General features: G+C 32.0%; 1 protein-coding gene across 2 annotated transcripts in view; it reads right to left on the bottom strand.

Annotated features, from left to right (window-relative positions):
• Positions 1-22131, bottom strand: part of LOC125051376 (neuroligin-4, X-linked) — an 85084-nt gene extending 62953 nt beyond the window's left edge. For both annotated transcript variants that reach the window (XM_047651643.1, XM_047651641.1), the window contains exon 1: positions 21957-22131. The gene's annotated coding sequence lies outside the window, so the exon portion shown is untranslated. The remainder of the gene's footprint in view (positions 1-21956) is intronic.
• Between the last annotated feature and the right edge of the window lie 1144 nt (positions 22132-23275).

Consider the following 23275-nt stretch of genomic DNA (forward strand, 5'->3'; position numbering starts at 1 on the left):
TTTAAAAACTTTCCAACATTTAGCGCTCAGTTAAAACTTTCTAGCAAGCGAGCACTACTGTCAAGCAATCAGTTATCGAGCTGATTTCGTTCGTGTCTTGCGCAGATCGGTGATCACATGTGAACCCGGCTTTATTGGCGCAATAAATTTTGCTGAGATAAACATACAAGTCGCCGTAAAATGTCGTTACTGGGGAACGTTGTCTTGAATAGCGCTAAACCCGAGATACGGTTTTGTGAATATTTATGTTAGAACGAATAATGAGATGTAGGTTTGTTCCTGATAAGCTTCAATGGAATTTAAATATTAAGACGTACGTTGGCTGCGAGGATTTATTTAAATGATTTCAATGTATTCGTTTGATACTTTATAGTAATACAATGCGGTGTAATAATAGTAGTGCATATCTAATAAACCAGATAATACATTATATAGATTGAGGGATATAGATTAGCCCACGTAAATAATGTTTAATACACGTACTCTATGATGACTTGGGATTTTTCAACAACAAAAATGAATTAAAAGAGTTTTTCTTAAGAACAGGGGGCAATGGGGCAGGAGTCTCACCTAATATTAAGTGATACCGCCCCGCCCATGGACACTCACAATGCCAGAAGGCTCGCAAATGCGTTGCCGGAAATATAAGAATAGCAATAAAAAAATACGTTTTCGAATATTTTTTTTATAATTCAATAGCATAAACTATATGATCAAACAGGAAATTACTAGCAATAAAATAGTTCACTAATCATAGTATTGCGTGCTCCAAAAAATGTTACATGAAAGCTGCTATAAATAAAAGTTTCCAACTCAAATAAAAGTATGAAGGATCATAAAAGCAAAGTTATAACTAACGACATCACAGTTGAAATGCAACGTATACCTAAAAGTTTGTATCTTTCATCAGAACTTCGTGATCATTCGAATTTCGAATTAGATTTAGGGCTGCCAGCAATATTTACAAGTATAAGAAAAACCAGTGGCACCTTTGGTAATTTTTTCTAATAGCCTAGGAGGTGATCAATCTTCTGTGTCTCACAACATCGACTTTTTGGGTCTACGGGATGAGAGTGGTACGCTCAAGCCACAAGCCATCACGTCTCATATAGATAACAATGTTCTGTGGCTTTAAATTACATCGTTTTACAATCTTTTTAATTATCGGAATTAATAATCGTATTATCCTTGTAACTTGCGTTAGTGGTAGAGTATACTAATACATTTTATAAAGAGGAATTATTTTTATTTTTCTATGTTTGTCTGAAACTTCTAATTTTTTTTCATAATTAAAATGCTGCATTATCCCTGAGTATCATAGGCTATTTTTATACAGCATGTATTTCCAAATTTTTTTTAAAATAAAAGTCCAGTCTTGCGGAGATGGTACATATCGTTAGTTATTGATCAAAAGGTTGCTTCATTGGATTTTTTTATAAAAATTAAAAAACACATAGGTATTTAATTATGAAGCAATTGAGTTGAATTTATTGCGGTTACCGCAGTTTGTCAGATCGCAAAGCTTGAAAAAAATATGAAAATGTGCTAGCAACCCTGATTAGAGTCCACCACCAGTTTTCAATGTAAATAAATTAAATTTAACGACTTTAGGTTGTTAAGAAAGTATTTCATTCTTTTGTATAAAACTTTGGTACACGTTCTTTTAAGAATATTAAATTGTCAATTTTTAGACGTCTTTGAAACTACAACTCGGATGGATAGCGGATTTGTAAAAAGTTTTTTTCGTCTTTGTTGAAATCAAGTTTATATATTCTTCGAGAAGGCTTTGAAAGCTTTGAATGAAGACTGCTGACATTTGGCTATATTATTTTGGAACACATGACGAAGCACGACCTGCAGAAATATTTAAAGTGTACAGTGACGTCATCATTTTCGTTGTTGGCTGATGCAATTTGTTTTCAACTCTTCAGTTTAGTGCCAGGTATCTGCCTGATTCAACTAGTATTCATACCATATCACATTGATACAAACAGTCTTCGTGGCACCTAGTAAAATCGCAATGATAGCAAAAGATACCAGTTTAAATTGTTGATGTTATTCTGATAAAACAAATATATTTCTCACTATCTTTATCATAACTTAAGAATTAAATTATTAAGTTGTATCTATGTTATTGTTAAAAAATAATACGCATCTATTATAATTAATTGATATCAATTTCATATATTTTTATGTTATTTAAATTATCCTTATTTATATTAACAAATATCTGAAAGCTTTTCTACGACCTATATGTAAAAAAAACTATTATGCGTTCATAAACGTGTACCATTTGCTCGAATGATGAAGGAAAACATCGAGACGAAACCGGCTTGTCTTAAACCCAAAAAGTCAGACCTGGGACCCTGACCTAAAAAAATTATATCTCTAATAGTTTGCATAACATAATTCAAACAAATTGTTCCACACTGCATAATTAATAAGTTGGTTGTTGCTTTACTACGTATTATAAAATTTTAATAGCGCAGTCGTTATATATTTTTGTTTGAATATGTATTCCACGCCTTTAATAAACAAATCTATATTACTGAGAATTTTTCAATTCACTGACTTTTATTAAGGTTAACATACAATTTCATCCAATATTTATTTGAATACGTTAATAACAAGACTTTGATGGAAACCTAATTTAATTACCAAACTGAGAGTTATGAATTAATTAGCAAAATAAACTATACTTCATTTTCTTTTAGTCATTTCAATGGAACTGGAATGTCTTAATTAAAGAAAACTTGAACACTTAATTAATAAGCATATTGTACTCGACAAATGTATAAAGTCCCGTAACCTAATGATTTTTGGAACAAAGTTCCTTATCGCGCGTTGTGAAAGGGGGCTGGACGGAAAAAATTCTTACGAAAAGTTGTCACGACACTTTTTTGCTATTTGCTATTGTAATACACCGGTTCTCGTCCGATCACCGAAGTTAAGCAACGTCGGGCGAGGTCAGTACTTGGATGGGTGACCGCCTGGGAACACCTCGTGATGTTGGCTTTTTTTTTCGTCGTAAGATTGGTGTCGAGAAAATGTATCATACTGTTATGATACCAATTAACATATAAATTAATCGAAAGGAATTTCGTTCGGCTACGTGGCCGGCCTTAGATGGTATGATGCAAACTCATTTTTTGGCGAGTCAACTTATTGGTCCATTGCGCACAAAAAAAACAATTAAAGCCCAGCCGAGGTTTTAACACATGTCCTCTGGGTTAAACAGGCTTAAACTCAGTTTAAGGATAATATCAATAATACAAAGCCAGACATTGTATTGTACTAACATTTTACCCTTATTAACAATCACACAAGAAAAACCTTTCTCATCCAATTAACGAATATTTCCGAAGCACAATTTGTTTTCTTCAGATAAAAGCTCTATAAAGTAAGGTTTCCATCGTAAAAAGCTTGATAGAAGTGCCTTTCATTTAAATGTTACGTCTCCGAATATAGGCATATCAAATCAAATCTTTATTACTTTTACGAAGACATATTTTAGACGTTCGTTTATCATAGTGATTCATACAACATTTTACGTTAACTTAGAGTTTATTTAACATCTGTGAAAACCTTTCTTAAGTCATTAATGGATATCATAATTCATTTATAATTATTGCAATAATATTATATCAACCGACAATTTGTTGATCCATGACATAGCAGTACATTGGTTAGTAAAAAGCTACCAGTAAACAGTCGATTTGTACGAAAAAATCGATTGTCTGTAAAGTCGGTTTACTGACGATAGTTGAACGTGACAACGCCACGAATCGCTCACTCAAGTAGGAGAGAGACAGATGTCGAACGCTGAAGAGCGCGGAGTCCGATTGTGCCTCTCTGTCGCTTCGCGCTCTCGCTTGCACTTCAAGCCTTATATGGAACGCCTCAGAGCGAGGTAACGCCGCATGAGTCATGTTTTTTCGTGCGTGCAGCCGGCTCCATCGATTTATAAGACGTTGTCACGTCAAAAAATATCAATAATGAAAGCGTTCAAAAGTCATTTTTCTGTGAAATACCCTGACTTGTCCAAGGCAATTTTATTATCTTTAGGAAAGGCTGATATACGACACATGGATCTTAGACATGCTGATTTCTTCAAAATGCTTTCCTTCAATGTAACTTTTCATTTCATTAGTCACGCTCCGGGTTACGATTCCCTCGATTAGCTCCTGATGATATTTTTTTTTAAATTATTTATTAATTTTCACGAAATATAAAAGGTATAAAAGGTTTGACAACAGTAACATAATAAAATATTATCAAATATGCCAGCATTAACTACTTAATCGCACGGCATATCTAACAAAATAGTTGTCCCTTATATATTGCCAACCTAAAAATGTTAGGTTATTTGGAAAGTTTTCTTTGATAGTCGTAAAACCCCGGTAATAAATCGGGTATAGACTTTGATCAGCTCGTGACGTGGGTGTTAAAATAAATATTTCCTTTTGATAAATGTAAAATAGGAGAAAAGAACATTTGATAACACTTAAAATGTGAAATCACGATCATCAAATACCTATATAAAGGCTGTAACATATTTATGTCACGATTATATACTACAAAAAATTATCGTAATTGTTTTAAGTATAATACATTAAGACTTGCTAATTAATACCTTACCTTAAGATTTATTTTAACTATTTTTTTTAAACTAAAATTTTAATAGATTAACAAAAAGAACACAAGAGTATTTTACTTTTAATAGAGTAAAAATGTATTGGAACAATTTTAATGGAATTATATTTCATTAGTAATTCATAAGAAAAGTTACTTAATCTATGATGGTTATTAGATTTTTATTATATTACTTAATCCTAATTCGGAAATAGGAGAACTCGTTAGAATGACACTTCCGCGTTATAAAACCAAAAATACAGAAAGATCGTGGAAGCATCGCTGTTTCACAAACATAACCGAGACTTTTAAATTAAACCGTGTATTGTCCATTGGAAGGAAATGGGTCGCTTCTCAGGAAATTGCGACCCCAGCGCCCTCTAGGTCGGCTTACAATCTAACCGCGCTTGTAAATGAGAATGCACTTTAATTATGCAACTTTTAGAAAATTTTATATTTATCATTTTAGATTCATTGCTTATTTTTTCGTTTATTGTTTATTTTCGATTTACTGTACAACTCAATGCGATATTTAGAAATAAAATTTACTTTCAATTTTAAAAGGCCTTATTGCTTATATTTATAAAATCTGCAACATTATGTATAAAGTAATGAATTACTATTATTTAATAATGTATACATATTCATTATGTATGAAAGCATCCTATTGATACTTGAATATGTACCTACATGTTGCCGTGTGCCAATTTTGATATTTTTGTATTATTTATAGTCTATGGCAAGAAGAAACCAGTTTCCTAGTGATGATTACAAGTGTATAGAAGTGCTAATTGCTCACAAAGAATAGAACATTATTGGGGCCCTGACGGGCTTCGAACACATGACCTCAAGTCTTTTAAAACTTACCTATAAGGCCCTACTGGTGCGAGATGCATAGTTTTTTTTTTGACAATTCACACCAATTGACCTAGTCCCATGCTAAGCAGATGAAGCTTGTGTTATGGGAACTAGGCAACGGATATACATACATATTATAGATAGATAGATATATAAATACATATTTAAACACCCAAGACCTAAGCACAACACCAAATGCTCATCACATCGATGTTTGTCTCAGCCGGGGATCGAATCCGGGACCCATGGATTCGCAGTCAGGGGTACTAACCACTACACCAATGAGCCGTCAAATGCTTTGAAAAGCATTTATGAGTACCATGATATTTAAATAAGTATGTTCATCAATAAACTATGCCGACCCCGGATCTTCTCATATTTCAGCAATACAATGCCTAAATGTTGGCTTGGAAACTTATGATATTTCGAAACATAGAAGGCAAAAGATCGCGTGGCCGTTCACCAACCCGATAAAGCGATCAAGTGAAAGATTCACCGTCTTTAAATTATACACCTCAAATAGAGAGTCGATAGACAGAAATCAGACAAATACTCTGCTCCAAATTTATTTATATCCGGAAACGGAACTCAAGACTATCTATCTATCTATCTTGAGTCTGTTCGAACACAATAGTTAAAAAGTAACTCATGATATGAATAATATTAACGAAAATAACATTTTAATGTTATACATTATTAATAACGGTTAACGAGCTCGTGCACGCGAATTTACTTAATTAAAAATGTCATATGTCGTGAGGTAGAGTAATTATTTAATGTGGTTATCAATTCGATGAACAAACTAACATATTTCATTTTTAATTATGAAGGTTTAGCATCATTAGTTTTTGAGTTTTATATTATCTCTATATGATATATAAAATTCTCGTGTCACAATGTTCGTTCCCATACTCCTCCGAAACGGCTTGACGGATTTTAATGAAATTTAAAAAAAACTTTTAAAATTTATTTTAGTGTTTTATTATTTTAGATAAGGGTGGTCCCACCCCAAAATTTTTATTTTTATTTTTAGACAAAACTTTTTGTTTATATTTTTTTATGATACAACATACAAAAATACATACAAACCTTAATTGTTACCCCTCTACGATTAACCCCTTATTTTTTAGTATAGTAGATTAAACTAAGAAAATGTTTCCTTGAAATAATATACATGGCAAAACGACGTTTGCCCGGTCAGCTAGTATTTTATTAATATGTATATGTGAAAATATTAGTTTAATTTTCTTGTTTGCGTACCTTCATTTGACGGAAACTGATTTTGGATACTTTTGATAATTAAAAAGAATTACATACGTAAGAAATATTAAGTTTTATATATTTACCTGAAAACGATTCTTCAGAAATAGCATATTGCATATCTGAATACAATTGATAAAATTAAATACAATTTATAATCAGGATTTCTCAAGATAAAGAATTGGTTCTCTCGAATTCCATCAATCGCCTATTATCACAGAGGATGCCACTCGCACGATGCTATCTAAGAATCGATTACTCAGTATCGAATCATTAATCGAGAGCCGATTATCAAGATCGTTAATCAACAAATCGAAACCAATGGCAGAACGATTCTTTTAGTTAAAGTAGTGCTTAGTATCTTCCGTTATCTAATTCATAGCTGTTGTCTGTGGAAATAAATGTTGCGAACAAAACATTGCTTTATTTATATGTGATTTAATTTTCATATATGCGTAATTAAGGTAGAAAATTGTTAGAATATGTATATTACTTTGAGGTTAGTATAAAGCGTCTTGTTGCCTGTACTTAAAACGAAACAAAGTCAACCTATGTATTTAACTTATTTAAAAAATTACCCTTTCATACTCGTAATTCACACATTTAATGAGAATCCATTAAACAAACTTAAAATAAACCAAAACCAGCATCAGAAGTGATCAAACTTTTTAAATTTATTTTTGTGTTTTATTATTTTTTTATTATTATTACGTACGTAAGATTAGGACTCTATTGACAAAATCTAATATATAAAATTCTCGTGTCTCAATGTTCGTTCCATACTCCTCCGAAACGGCTCGGCCGATTCTTATGAAATTTTTTATGCATATTCAGTAAGTCTGAGAATGCGATCAACCCCTATTTTTTATTCAAATGCAAATCAAGGTCAAGTTTGATTGCTTTTCACCGTTCAAAGATTTATAGTTTCATGTTTCCTTGCAATGGGCAGGTCAAGAACATACAAAATATATAAATCACGACAGGGCGTAAGTGGAATAATTAAGTTCGGTTAATAGCATGATACATATTTTGCAGTTTAGTATTTACAGTTCGGAAACATAATTTGATTTCGTTCTTCGCACATCACCAGGCATTAACCATTTATATTATGAATTCTGATATTTAATACAGTTGTTTAAAACTAGCGACGGGCAACCATGATGTGTAAATGAATAATTATATACCTTAACCTCACTTATTGATAAAAGCCGAAATAAATTCTTGCAAGTAGTAAAAGTAGTTTTTGTGTTTATCTTATATATTAACAGAGACGCATCGAAGTAGGTACTTGTTCTATATAATATAAAAGTTATGCTGTTGCTGACTTGTAGACATTGGCAAGGCAACTTTTCTTTTGAATTTAATCATACATCTCTCATCGTTAAGGCGACGTTCGTAAGAAAAGTTTTAGTTCCATTTTATCACAGACTTAGTTTGTAAATTCGTTACCACGACAGTCTTCTATTTTTTCGCTTTAATTTGTAGCTTAAGACACAAATAACGTGGCATTATATCGATAAAAGAATTTTCAAAATCGGTTAAGTGCATCCAACCTCACAATTTTTACCTCTTTATAGTATTAGTATAGATATATAGGAATTGGACCTATACCATGACAACTATTAGAAAGGTTGTTTCAACAATATTTTCTATTTGAACACACCTATTCCAAGAAGCATGGGACAGTATGTGTTTGTTTAAAAATTTTGCCGAAAGTGCCTCAACAATTAATCTCAAGTCTTTTAGACTTGAGAAGGGAAGAGACAACGAAAGAGAGAAGGGACAACTTCACGTAAAATAGGAACCATGACCTGCGAGTTATACGCCATAATATATCCAACTAAGCCCCGCCCCGAAGCGATTTAATAAAGTTAATATCTAATCTCTATGTTATCAATTATACTACTTGGACCATTCCATTGCCGCTGCATGTAAATTTTGTTGTGTGACAGTTAATTGAATATCAAGAAAAATAGGTCGACCTTGGGAAATCTAATATCGCTGGGACAAAATAAAGTTTATTTCATCATACTTAACCTAACAAAATGGTTTTTATTAGGGATGCATCCGATACCGATCCCGATACCGATATATCGGTGATACTTTGGGTTTGCCGATATATCGGCATCGGCGATATTTTAATTGCCGATACAACGATACTTTTCGCGCTTTAAAAATTGCAAACAAAACATGGACTATCTATGCCCGGGGAATCTCCGCGTTTTATTCAGTTTGTTGTCTCTCTCACCCCCTTTGTCCCCGCGTATTCCATTTCGCTAGACACTTTAGTTGGCTTTTAACTGCTATCGCGCGATATTTTCGAGTATTTTTTCGATACCAAATTAAATAAAATACAGGATAACAAAAATCTTATGAATGTTAATTTTAATCATTAACAGTTATTTATTTTATTTTAATTTAATTATTACTATTTTTAAAATGAATAACTAAACCTTTAATCTTATTCAAACTTTGTAACTGTTTATACTTTTTAATGAAAATTAAAAACTAACCAAACTTTATATATTTTACATTTATTTAATTTTAATTCAATAAGCGTTGGTATCGGTATCGGTATCGGTATCGACGATATTTCTGAAAGAGTATCGGCATCGGTATCGTATCGGCAAAAAGGCGTATCGATGCATCCCTAGTTTTTATGAATCAGCTACTATAGATGATCATGAATATTATAAAGAAATTGAATATGGTAGGAATGGAATAAGGATGTACATAGTTCGTTATTTATTACTATTATAATTTAAAATAAGGGAGAAAAAACTAAAAGGATCAGTTTGAGGAACTTAAATGTTTTATGAAGAGAATTTGGAAATGGAATCATACATATCATTGCAAAATATAAATTAAGAGTTATTCAGGGCCTAGAATATAAAAAATACGATTTTCATTTTTTTTTAATATCAACAAAACAGCAAGTTGCTTAATATAGTTACAGGTATAATACAATATATAAGCTAGCAATTTTATTTTAGCCATTTGGATTTCCGAAACTAGAAGGTTTCTTAGAATTCTGAATAACCATAAAGAGATCCTATATAAATCAGTTTTAATGTAATATTATGGTTAAACCAATATTTAATTGCTTTAGACGACTTTAATGTAGCAAGCATTAAAATATAACATTATTCTTTGGTTTTTATTACAAAGATCGTATTAATACTTCCAATCGAAAACCAATTTCGTTGGATGTGACCCTTCCACGTATAAAAGTCGTTTAAAGACTGTTTTAATTCGTTTTCATTTATCGTTCAACGTTAATTAAACCTCTGGTTTGATAGTGTGACGAGGTGGTCCAATGACGTCATTTCCTTTAAGTGACCTCAATAGGCAGTTATTGATTCAAATTGCGCTGAAAGTTATTTTTAATAAAATTTAAATAGGAGAAATGTGTAGAAAATAATTTTGAGTAGGTTTTTGTTTTCTGCATATAGTTTCAATTAACTTGATCTACTACTGATTAGTGGTTTAATATTTAAAACTATTTTTTTTACTAAAATGAAAACAGGAAATGTGTAGAAAATAATTGTGCGTATATTTTTCGTTTTCCGCGAAAACAGATTTAATACTACATTTCAATTCAATTACCTGGTTTTTATTTAAAACAAAATTTTATTATTTGCACAAAAGAAACATTTACGAACGTCCCTAAAGTCTATAACATCCATCTAGTGTTAAGAGCTGTCAAACTATTCTTTCCACATGAGGATTGACATTTTGACAGTGACAAAACAAGATTTGGACTGAGATGACTTATCACTTTTAGTAAAAACTTTTTAATAAAACCTTAGTTAGTAGCTATATGTCAAAACGTATATTATTTTTATTAAAAGGTATATGCTTAAACTATATTTGGAGGAATACGTATCTAACGATCGCGTTTATTATTTAATCAAAGTCGTGATACAGCTTCAAGTCAGCATTTTACTTGAATATCAATTAAAATTAACATAACGAAAGCAAGCCTTTGCACAACTGTAAGGCGAATAAATTTTTTATGGTATAAGAAAAATCAATAAAAATATTTATGAATTAGGTCAGGCTAACGGCTACAATATGACAGTTGACAGTACAACATTTTGACATGACAACTATATGCCGTTTAAATATTTGTCAACTTACGTCAAACTAAGCACAGATTAGAAATATAAATTAAATACTAAAGACTAAGTATTAATAATTTCACATGCCATTTGAAAAAAAAAGTACATCTTCTTTTGTTTCTTAGGTAGGGAAAAATAGAGCTATTGTTTAGTTTATTCTAAAGTGAGTATTTGTGTATAAATTATTTATGTATGAAATATAAGTAAACACAAAGTAAACCTTGCTGAAAACGCCGACGAGGACTCAATAGTAAAACATTAATATGTTTCATCATTAAAATAATATCATTCAAATAAACTCAAAACGTACAGTTAAAATAAAAGCCAAGAGCAAAGATAACACTCAAAAAAATAAAATTACTCTGCGCACATTCGTGTCGAGTGATGACGTCATTATTTACGTTTTGTTTCAAATCCGGGACGAGAACAAACTCCGGTTTTCGCTAAGTATTTTTTGTGCTCATAACGAACGTGATTGAGATGTTGACGATAGACTAACGTACTCCATTCGGGTATCCACTTTATTTTAAGGCGTAGTGAACCAATTCGAAATATTTGAACTACAAATATGAAATAGACAATAGATATCTAGAATAAAAGAAACTACGACTATACAAAATGTGTAAACAGAGTTATGTGTTTGTTACCATAGACATAATATTTTTTCCATTAAGAGTAATCATGGCGGTACAAAAAATAATTTTAGTCGTTTTATACAGAGTACAATGCCACATGTCTATTCAGTCAGTAACCTTTGACCCTGTCATTAGATTTCAACAAAAGTCTAAACTGAAAAACAGTATTATACATCTTCAGTCACCGTGACCACGCACGCTGTAAAGCACGCGAAACGTCGGATAAATTTAAAATTATGTTAAATAGTTGTAAATTTATAAAAATACATAACTTTAATCCGGTTAAAAAGTTTTTTCTTTAAATGTAAAGGTTATGTCAATCAAAGACAAAGTATAGTATTATACATTTTTGGAGATTATCATACATTTTATCTCTAGCGATTTTTTAATCAGCCGTTTATTTTTGTACAAAATTATTTTATTTATAGACAATGTCTAGTGATTATTAAATAATTCCTATTGTAACAGTGTCGGCCTAGTGACTTCAACTCTCATCTTTGCGAATAGGAACTCAAATTCCTGCTGTGCACCATAGCACTTTCTGTCTATGTTTGCATTTAACACTCCCGGAAAACATCGTGAGAAAAACAGGCATGTCTTAGACCCAAAAAATCGACGGCACTGTCAGGAACAGAAGGCTAATCGTTTAATTGACACCGGTCTCGATGAAAAGGATCTAAGAGTAATCAGAAACCTGTACAAAGACCAAAAAGCAACCGTGAAAGTGCATCACGAGGAAACGGATGAGATTGGTATTTACCGTGGTGTTCGTCAAGGTTGTATATTATCTCCGTTGCTATTCAATGTATATTCCGAAGCAACTATATCAGAGGCCATTGAGGGGTTAGAGGTTGGTGTGAAAGTTAACGGAAAGATAATCAACAACATTCGCTATGCAGACGACACTGTTTTAATAGCCTCGTCAATGGATGATTTACAAATGCTTGTTAATAAAGTTCATGAAACTAGCGAAAGAGACGGTCTGACTATTAATGCAGTAAAGACGAAGGTGATGGTCATTTCCCGAAACGATACATTAGTTCCTAATTTATCCGTAGCTGGTAGAACGTTGGAACGGGTGCGGCAATACAAGTATTTGGGAACTTGGGTTACAAACGAGTGGAATCCTGATCAGGAAATTAGGTCTCGAATCGAAATTGCCCGAGGATCTTTCAACAAAATGAAGAAAGTTTTGTGCTGCCGTCACATGACCATTAAACTCCGAGTCCGACTTCTCCTTTGTTACATATGGCCAATTGTTCTGTACGGCTGTGAAGCTTGGACAATTAAAGAAGATACCCGCCGGCGCTTAGAAGCATTTGAGATGTGGTGCTATCGTCGCATGCTTCGAATAAGCTGGATCCAGAAGGTCTCTAACGAGAAGGTTCTGAAACGAGTTGGAATGTCGAAAAAACTTTTGCAGAACATTAAACAACGGAAAGTTGCGTACCTGGGCCACGTGTTGCGTCATGACCGCTACCACCTCCTTCAATTAATTATAATGGGTAAAATCCAGGGTAAACGGCGTGTTGGTAGAAGGAAGAAATCATGGCTCCGCAACGTTAGAGAATGGACAGGTATTGCAACTGCAGAAGAGTTGCTGCATCTGGCACAGGACAAGACACGCTTCAAGATACTGACGGCCAACCTCCAGTAATGGAGAGGCACTAAAAGAAGAAGATGTATGCGTGAAACCACTTTTATATTAAAAAAATACCTAACTTAAACATTATCTTTCTTAACTGTGAACCAATTAAATGCGTATTAGTTGCGTAGTAGTACATTTAGTGCCCGATAGGACAATTATAACTTGAACTCATACAGATTAGCAGGCAATTAACTCAACAAAAACCCCAAGGTCAAATCTGATTAACAAACGCCGTACGGGTAAATAATCCCCAATTCTATCAAAATTTAGCCAAACATGATCCTATATTGGATCTATATGCCCAATTTCATATTCATTCAATTCTCTCTGTTTTATGGAGCGGGCTAATCCTATCAGTATAAATATTGATTGGTTCTATTGTACTATATTCTTTGCTACGTAATAAATAAATTATAATATATCTTATTTTGGCGCAAAATATAGTTAAAGTACTAACATTTGTTGTCTCTAGAATGTGTTTTTAGTATCTTAATGCAGCTGTGACTATATACGTATATGAAGCAAGCTTATCACATCCTATAATTTGTATCGAACTAGTTGTTATATATTTAATTAAGAAATTAAATGACTCCGATAAAATAAAATTATATTAAAATATTCCAAATATGCTGATTTTTAAGAAATGATTACTTTTTTTTTAAATATACAAAACACAATAAGCGTGGTGGTTGTGATATTTTTTTATTATAATAGGAGGTTAAGAGAATCCTTTTTTTCCATGCCGGTTTTCTCACGATCAAGTGTCAAGTGTTAAATGCGCTCGTATAAATAAAAGTTCATCGGTGCAGAGCCGGGGTTTGAACCTACGTCCTCAAAGACGAGAGTCACACGCTAATGCCACTTTGCCAACACTAGTCTTGATATAACCTTCCGACATGCCATCGAATAATATACATTGAATAAGCAATGACAAGGAGTAGACAATACTCAGGAGTTTATTGTTTATTATTTCTATTTTCTTGAGACTTCCCAAATCCGTTTGAGAAAAGGTAAACATCGTTACCATTGCCAGATTGAAACACACAAATAAACGACTCGTAAAAACGCATGTCATTCCCACCCTGAAGCTTTAATATTTAATAACTATCACCCCAGGGGTGATTTGATTCACCCGTACAATATTGAAGGCCCTTCTTGCGAATATTTCATACCTTCGGGTTAATGGTTGGGTATTGATGAGGATTTTATACAATTCTGTGTTGTTTATTTGGTTTTCGAACGCAAACACCGTTTATAGTTTCCATAATTGCTTATACGAAGGTCAAAGTTTGTAATAAGTTAATATATATCAAGTAAGAAAAATACATTTTCTTATACATCTCCTGGATGGATAGTACTGTATAAAGTAGTGTATAGTAAGAACAGTGAGTATGTGGTTTATAAATTGATTAACAAATTTCTATATGGCAATATTATTCCTTTTCTGAAATTGAAATGATTTACAACTCTAATAGTAGTAAACTACACTAGAGGGAACAATTAGCAGTAACATATGAACGTCTTACAACACCAAGGCTGGTGTTTCTGGGTCAGAAAAGTTGATCTTTTACCTTTAAGGAAATATACCAATGGGGCGACAACATTTTAGGTCTGGGCCTCAGATTTATGTATCTATTTCGTGATCATTTCTAATAAGCAAGTAGGTGATCAACCTTCTGTCTAAGGCATGCCGGTTTCCTCACGATGTTTTCCTTCGCCGTACGAGCGAGTGTTAAATATGCCAAGACAGAAAGTCCATTAGTGCACAGCCGGGAATCGAATCTACGACCCCAGGGATGAGAGTCGCACGCTGAAGCCACTAGGCCAACACTGCTACAATTAATAATTAACACTAGCTTTAGCCCGCGACGTCATCCACGTAGTATACTTCGGGCAGCATTTCTGTTTTTTAAGATACTTCTCTTATGTTGGAAATAATATAGATACTGCTGTGATTTACAGACAAAAATGTTTCTAATAGATAAACATAATAGATATTACATATAGTAAATATAAAAGGATTTGTTCGGTCTTTCATAATGGGTAGTGTAAATTAATTTACATAAATTATTACATCAAATATTTGACACCTATGAAGGGAGAACTTTCAAAAACGTTAAACTATTTTTTTCTAAACCAACTGTCATTCTCTATATCAATTTTCTTAAATAACCTACGGTTTTTCCTAACTTTACAATCTTATTAATTAAAATCGGTTCAGAGGTTGAGGCCCGAAAGCGTAACAGATAGGTAGACAGAAATAGGTACTTTCGCATTTATAATATTACTAGCTGACCCGGCCAACGTTGTTTTGCCATGTATATCATTTATAATAAAAATTAGGGGTTGATCGTAGAGGGGTGAAAATTAGGCGTTGTATTTTTTTAATGCTGTATCATAAAAAAAATAAAAAAAATTTTATCTAAAAATTAAAAAAACAATAATTTAGGGGTGGACTACCCCCAACATTTAGGGGGATGAAACATAGATGTTGTCCAATTCTCAGACATACCCAATATGCACACAAAATTTCATGAGAATCGGTCAAGCCGTTTCGGAGGAGTTTAACTACAAACACCGCGACACGAGAATTTTATATATTAGATTGTTGATTATAATTTCTAATTATCATAAATATCAAAAGTAAGGTTTATAATTATGCAATTAAATATGCGAACAGAATTAATTAATATGTGTAATACGAGCAAGCCGTATATAAAAAGTACCTCGTTAGAACATTGACGATCGCTATTCTTGTTACGCCATATTGTAGGCTTTCACGCTGTCATGCTCAGTTTAATAAAGATAATTTATAAAGCTTATATGAAACTCAGATAATTTATATCCAGGTATAGTGAGGTGGATCTTAATAACGAAGTCACGTCAAATAATAATATATTACAAATATAGAACTTTGTGCACAGATTTTAGATGTTACAAAATTGTAAACTAACTTTTTATAATATTTTTCGTAGACTTATGTTTAGTAATTCAAAATGTGGTCATAGGAAAATTTTGAGTTTGTTCGACATTCCATGGTATTGGGCTCAATAAAAGCTGTAAAAGAAAAGTGGAGAGAAAACCTTGGTTTAATTCTAAGACATCATATAATAATCCAACATAGTTTCGTTATTTATTTCAATGTATATTATTTTATTATTATTAGTTTATGTTTATAAGTTTAATTTTATTAATATTGTTGCTAATTACATAGTATCCAACATAAGATAGGTATCTCTTGTGTTTTAATATTCAAACATAGTATGTATTGTATATCATAAATGTCAAATTTCAATATTACATACGGACATACATTAATTGGCATTATGAAGCCATGTCGCGTTTTTAAAAGAGCTACGTTGTAATACAATTTATCTTTTGTTTCAGTTATGTGAAGGCATTATTCACAATCACTCTGGTGTGAAAGCAATGTGTTAAAAATTTCAAAATTACTAATTACTACATTTAAGTATTTTACTATTAAGCTGATTATCATTAACAATGCTTGAAGATTCATAATCTGTTTAATACGACAAAGGGATATTGTAATTAATTCACGCTTAAATTAGGCACGCTATTACCGAGAATTAACTGACGATTCCACGATGGATTTATTGTCTTAATATGATTGAAAATATTGTTGAATTATTTGGTTCAATTAAATTATTACCTACAATTATGTTATCTTACACTTTCTATAGGCTAGGATTTCTGCTTATACAAAATAGGTATAACAATTTAATATAAGTTTTCAGAGTCAGAATGGATCCTTGTTAGGCCAATAGTACATCAATGGTGTTTTATTCCTATTTGTTTAATTAAAATGTATTCTGACAGTATTTATATAAATTCTTTAAATCTTAAATCCAAGATTGACAAATGCAGTCTATCAACCCACAATTGCCTAGTGTGGCATTATCAAAGCTGGCTTATTAAAGATCTACAATACCGCAGATGGATTATTATAAAGACATTTAAATACCAATTCTCTGATTATATTTTCGTTGAAAACCGAACCACCAGACTAAAACAATCATTTAAATGTCAAAATTAATTCCTGTCGACAACTGAGCTTTTAATGCAGTTTTTGCCGTGCACCACCATTATATGGAATCAGCTGCCCACTGAAGTATTTCCGAACCAATTTGACTTGGTCCTTCAAGAAAAGAGCGTACCAATTCTTAAAAAACCGGAAACTCGCGGGCCTTCTGGCATAGAGTGTCCATGGGCGGTATCACTTAACATTAGATGACCCTCCTGCCCGTTTGTACCATGTTCTATAAAAAAAAAAACAATACAATATCGTATATTTACATATAATATATAATACACATAATATTAAGATATAGTAACAGCGTTAAGCGACGCTATCTTTTTAAATATACGTTTAGTGTCTTCGAGTAATGTGTAAAGTGGAAAATAGAGAGAGAGAGAGATTCAAATAGATGCTTAAATTACTATCTACCTCAATATCTGAGCATTTGCTATAGAAATGGCTGTACACATAAAACAGGTTTCGATATGTCACTCGTATTCGGAAAATCCTTTGAAACACTCTGAAGTGAGTGCTTCTCAGTGAATATATTTGAAACGAAACGTACCCTTTTCAGAAGATATTGCATAAGACGAGTCGATTTTTTTTAATTTACTGCAGACGTGTCTAAGCTATATATTCATAGTTTTATATTTATTCGGAATGGAATTTTGTAACAGATGAACTTTAACTATTCATTTTTTTTCTAAACCTGAGTATCGATGGTTAAGTTTAATAAAAACCTTTACATTTATGGCATTAATTTATACAACAAGGTAAATTAGATATTTTTTTTTGTAAATTAATGTTTGTTTGAATAAAATTTCTTTGTGACGCTAAGAAAAAAAAAATAGTGTGTGTACTTATGTACACGCGTTAGAAGTTTTACTTCTTTGACGTATGAAAAAAAATAACTAAAATGCAGTAGTGATTAACGGTAAATATTAAAATTAATCAATAAAATTATAATAAGTAAATATGTCGTATATGAAATTGATTTAATAAAAACACCAAAATAATATTTATTTATTCACACTGTTTAATTGTACTGTTACGAAACACGTGTTCTAAATATAAAAATACTAGAATATACAACTTGAACATAGTTATTATCGAGTTTCATGCCGCCTAGAACTAACTTCATTCTGTTAATTTTGTGTAACGGTGCGCGCGCATCGTAAAATTTCACGCTCATCAATTTTTCATAACGCGCCTAAAGAAGTATAACTTCAATAATAACATTTTAAATAAAAATAATGTATGGGCATAGACAATTTGTGTTAAACAGGCTCTTAATTAATAGGTAATATACTGATATAAAATGATACATACATATTTCTTCACAAATGAACCTTATTAAGGCGTAAATGTTAGTAAAGGGTTGTCCTCAAACACTCAAGTTACCAATAAAACGAAGTCAGGCACTATTTGTTGAAGCGATACATCCGAGCTTGGTCCATTAGCGGTAAGTGTCCCTTTTCTCACAAACTGCTGACGTCACTACAATTCGAAGCCGATATTTAAAAGGTCGATGGATTTTTGGCCAAATCCCGGACGAACAAAGATGCGATTGAAAAATACTTAATTTCTTTGTGATTCTTCCTTATATATATTTAAATGTTTTCTGTACTTCTTAATATAACCAACTTAGCCAAATCCCACCAAACATATAAAATATAATATAAATCTCGTAAAGTCTCACTGATGATTTTTCTTTAGGCAAATTTGTAATTAGCTTTTTAAGCATGAACATGAAAATGTTAAGTTTTATTCTAAAACATGCCGGTGTCTTCACGATATGTTTCCATAACGAGTATGAATATTTAAAAATGTTAATTTCGCATATAGAGAGTAAAATTTATTGGTGAGCAAAGGATCAACCGCATAGTTCAAGGCATTACTAGGCAGCCTATACAAAACATTTACTACGTGTAGCTAACTCGTAACAGACAAAGTTGCATAATTAAACTACTACAACTATTTTTGTTACTTTTAACAAAAGTATACACTATGCTAGAGACGCAACTTTTGTATGCTTTCCTGCCATATTAGACAACATATGTTTTATATATATAAATTATGTTAGTGTTATAATATTTATAAAAAACTAGATGTCAGTAATAGGAATTTCAATAAATTTAAAAAAATTATATATTTTTTAACAATATAATAATACAGTTTTTTTTGCAGCGCTGATCTTGTCTTAAATTTAGGGAAATCAGAGTAAGAAGACTAAAAAACCTATCACTATCATTGGCACTTTCTACTTTTTTATCCTAGAACTTAGACTTGGAGACACTGCATCTTTAAATGATATTATAGTTTATGATATGCCCATCCATATTTTAAACCACTTTAAACTCAATAGAAGCTCGACCGCGTAAGCCACCTAAGGGGTTTAAGCCAGATTATTATCAGAAATCTGTTGCATAGGCGCAGTAAGCTTTGGCCTGAAAGCGATCGTTTTAATCCCCTGAGACTTGGAAGCCTGACCTCGATACCTCGTCGTTACTTCAGGTAAATAGATGGGAAGAATTAAGTGCAACACTTATGGGTCAAAAAATGTATCTTAGCTTAGACATCAATATCCAGTAGAGCTATACGTATGACTCTTTGTGGGACTCATATTTATGTATTCATTATTTTTATACATAGCAAAGTAGGACCTCTTTGCCTGATATGCGTACGATTTGTGTTGAGAAAGAAATTTATTGTGGGTTGATGGACTCAGTTTCCGCACTTGGACTCTAATTAGATTTCTTTATGGGTAAATGGCTCTCCGGCGGGGAATCAAACCCCAGTCTTCCGGGTGACAGAATACTTACCACTATACTACCGAAGATTCTATTGCGGGACCGATGCACCATCTCGCTCAATCACTTGCACATTAGCAAAAGTTATTTTATTTAGAATTGAAGAGAGATTATCTTTTATTCTATGTGATGGGTTCAGGTGGGAAGGAGTTTATAAGATTTTATAATCTTAATTATGAAAACACTTATGTAAGCGTTATCGTGTAAAATATGTATTTGTGATACGATAAAATGCGTATTATGCGTATTGTTACTACTACGTAAAGTTTCATAAATTCGTTATTATTTCGTGTCCAAGGTTTATTTCTTAAGAAGTACTAATAGTTTTATTTAAATTTCCGCCTTAAATAAAAACATAAATCAGTTATTCTCCAGTTACCCAAAGACGTGATTCGTGTGTGAATTTAAGGAAAATGTTAAAATATTCATAAGATTCATAGAAATATATACATATTCAAAAGATTAGGGAAATTTCTCAGTTAGTTCGGTAAGGAAATAGCTTAAAAGTTAAGGACATGGACTGCGGAAGTTATTTTTATGTAAATATTAAGAAAGGCATTGGCGCTCTCTTGGTCAAGACCTTAGATTTATATATTGTTCTTTTTTTGAGTGTTTTTAAAAATAATGTGATCAGCTTTCTGTCGATTTTTGGATTTATATGTTATTTTTGGTTAAGCAAGTAATAATTCGGCACATAGTTAATCTACTCCCATAACATAACTCGCATAGGGTTTCAGACACAGGACCTCGGAGATAAGAATCAGATGCTTAGCCTATGTACTAACGCTTATGTTACATACTATATAATGTGAAGTACATAGTCATATACCTAGTAGTATATAGTTAAGTTTAACATAATATTAATCCACTGAAATTGTGTTTCTGGGCCATAAATTGCATCTGTTTTTCTGAATTTCCCTTTTGTAGAAAGCATTGAGAATAACAGATTACACGTTGGAGAAATTATGATGATCTGAAACCACAGGGAGAGCTGTGCGGCCTGAAGTTGCCCGGGATTAAAACAATTACAGGAAGCTAACACAACGTATCCCAAGAGGCACTGACAAATATTTTGTTTGTAATATATTAATACAATTACTGTAGGATCATAGAAATAAAGTTTTAATAATAATATAAGAATAGGTAACATAGACTTCTGTGCCTGCCACATTTCGTTAAAGCAGGATAGAATAGAACTAGGAAATAATTATTTTTCGATTAATTAAATCTGTCAAGAAGTTTTTTAATTGAGACGTTCATTATACAATATTATTAAAATGCATTACATGTTCACATCATGAGTTTATAGAATGTAAAATTATGTAACCTCAAATAAACTATGTATATCATATTAAGAGTCTTTAAAAGCTTTAAGAAACTTACCTCTTTTCGAATAAGTCAATTTAATATGCTTTATAGAGGGAGTAATGTATGCAATGAGCCGTTTCCGTTGAGTGCCCACATCATACATACACTAATGACTCATTAAAAGCTCAGTAGGAGGAAAAGCTTCGTTATAAGTACAGCTTTTCTTTACAACACAACTAGCTAGTATCCGCGTCTATGTATTGGTAAAATGAGGGAATTACTAAGTAAACAATTCAAAATGTATGTCTAATGTCTATGTAATATGAAATATCATCAAGCAGTAATATTATAAATGTGATTCTTTACAATGTCGAGTGTGCAGTAATAACTTTATGGTGAAGGTTAAAATCTTAAATAAAATTATTGCAGCTATGAAGGGTATAAAATGAAAAAAAAAATCATAAAAAAAAATATTAACAAATGTCTATGGAAATAGAAATCGACACGTTAATGAAGTGATAAATCTAAACCTTACAATTAGAAGTGACCTAATTAAAGATATATTTCTTTTAAAATAACGTGTATTTGCAGTATGTAACGAAACACTCTAAATAATACTTATTTTATTTTAAAGTAATAGTGACTTACCATTGCAAAAGTCCGAATACAGACACGTGCAAAAACCAATTTATCACTCACAGTCGCATCCATTTTACACACACATCACAAACACAGCACGCAGTCGTATTAATCCGTAATTCGATATTTTTAATCGCGAATCATTTATAGGCGACGGGATACACCCATACACGTCAGATCACTGATAGCGTTTGAGAATAAGCGCGTTCTGCGCATGCCTACCCGCGCACCTCGGCATTACAGCCGAAGTTGGCCGATAATCGGCGAAACGTCACGATACCCGTTAACCGTTCAGACGAACGTCGACAATAAATCGGTGTTAATTTCGTTGTGTCGTGAAGTTGGACATCTTGACTTTTCTTATTTTGTCGGCGAGTGTACTTTATCTAAGACGTGCGTTAAATCCATACATTTTGATAATTTCGTCTTTATTTTATGCTCGCAACATATCAGGGCAATGATGCTTCTTAAGGCTACATTGTTACTAGGCATGTTTAATGATTAAGTCTATCTAAGTACTCAGTTTATTTATATATTTAAGTGGCTAACAATGTTACACAAGCAAATTATTAGTCTACTACATCATAATATAGTGGGCTCTACGAGTGTCCTACGCAATGCTACGCAGTGCTACGAATGTGTAATTCATTTGTTTTGATACACTTAGGCAATAACTTAACAATTATACAGAAAACAATCCAATATTAAAATAACATAATATTCTAAAACTTTATTATAAATAAGTTGCAACAGAATGTATCCGATTTTTATTTGATGTTAACGAGTATTTTAGTTTCAATGGATAATAAATTCCTGTTGACGAGTGATTAATACATAACATTTAATTTTTGTGCTTGATTTAACCGTTGAAATGTTGAGAGACGTCGGTATGAATCGTTAATTTCTCAGAGTTCTCGACCTATATCCGTTAAGGGTCGAATTGACCCTAAATATTTTACCGAGATTCTTCATTTTAGGTAAAGGTTAAAGTAATAATATATGAATCCATATGTGTTGAAATACAATTACGTTTATTTTATTTTATTATTATTAGTTAATGTTTATAAGTTTAATTTTAACAGTTTGTATGTTTATTTCAACATACAAATATACAGTATTTACAATATTATTACGTTTTATATTTGTAAACATTTTAATAATTCTAAAGGAGGTGGTGAGTGGTCTACACATTATGTTGATTCGTCCAAGTTTTTGAATCAAAACGTGAGTGTTCACTTGCTAGCGAAGTAAGTGAAATCGGCTTAACTCAAAAACGTGTCAGTATCATGGATTTATAAAAACTGCTTTCTTTAGTTAAATATTGTTTC

This window comes from Pieris napi, chromosome 7 (assembly GCF_905475465.1).
Source record: "Pieris napi chromosome 7, ilPieNapi1.2, whole genome shotgun sequence".
NCBI classification, from domain to species: domain Eukaryota; kingdom Metazoa; phylum Arthropoda; class Insecta; order Lepidoptera; family Pieridae; genus Pieris; species Pieris napi.